This window comes from Impatiens glandulifera, chromosome 5, assembly GCF_907164915.1.
Source record: "Impatiens glandulifera chromosome 5, dImpGla2.1, whole genome shotgun sequence".
NCBI lineage: Eukaryota > Viridiplantae > Streptophyta > Magnoliopsida > Ericales > Balsaminaceae > Impatiens > Impatiens glandulifera.
Genome location: NC_061866.1, coordinates 20,375,106 through 20,376,421, shown reverse-complemented (window position 1 = coordinate 20,376,421; position 1,316 = coordinate 20,375,106).

Sequence of the window (1,316 nt, the reverse complement as noted above, 5' to 3'; positions counted from 1 at the left end):
TTTACCTAAAAAAATTATAATTTATCTTAGAATATTGAATCGACATTAAGATTGGATATGAAATGCATGCCCTTTTATAAATATATATATATATATATATATATATAATGAAAGCACTTGGATCCATGTGTATTTGATATGAATATGATATAGAAACATATATAAATAAGTTTGAAAATGATTTTAAATTTTATTATGATTTATTTATATTTTTAAAAAATATATAATTTTTTTTTATGTACTCTTTATTTTATTATCTATTATTTAATTTATTCATTATAAAAGTTTATAAAAATTAATCTATTAATTGTTTTTAACAATTTCAGAATCAAAAAATATATAATATTGTTAATCTACTTATTATGGATAATAACTTAAACCTTGTTCGGATTGAGGGTTTTTAAAAACCTGGAGGGAGAGAAAAATAATGATTGGTAATGATTTTAAGGAGGTGGTGATTATTTTTAGTAAAAAAAACTTAAAGTGTATTGATATATAAAAATAAAATAAATAATAATAATTTAAAATAAAGGAAATTTTAATATTTTGGTTAATGAAATAAGTTATATGATTATTGAGAAGTGATTGATTAGAAAATTGATTTTGGTTGATTTTTTTAAAAACTTAAAAAGAAGAAGGTTTTAGGTTATAAAATCTCTAAATACAAACCTTTCATGTGTGTTTGTTTTTTAATATTTTGTTTATTATGTGTTATCTAAAAAATTATAATTATTTATATAATTAATTATTTTTAACAATAATATTATATTATTTTAAATTAATAAATAAAAAGAATGTGAAATATAGATTTAAATTGATCATGTGGCTGTATTTTTGTGGGTAAAAGAAGAAGAATATATATATATATATATATATATATATATATATATATATATATATATATATATATATATTTAATAAAATTTATATACTTATTTGATGATTAAATAATATATATAAAAAAAATAATAAAAAAGGAAAAATGAGAGAAATGAATAAAAAAATTTAAAAAAATGATAAAAAAAACATTAAAATTATAAATTTAAACTTCAGAAGAGATGTAGATTGAAAATTAAATTTAATTTTGATTATAATTTTTTTATTAGTTTATAAGCTGAAACAATATATGTTGTAAGTACAAATATTTGTGATTTTGGGTATGTCTAGTACTAGCAAATTCGGGAAGGGAGATGAGTTATATATCTAGTCGGAGATAGGTGGGGTTAGTGCAATAATTTATTGCATTGGATTCGGGGCCAATATCTAACTGGATCATAGCGTGGATGTGGTTGAGTTTGTATACATGTAGCCTGACT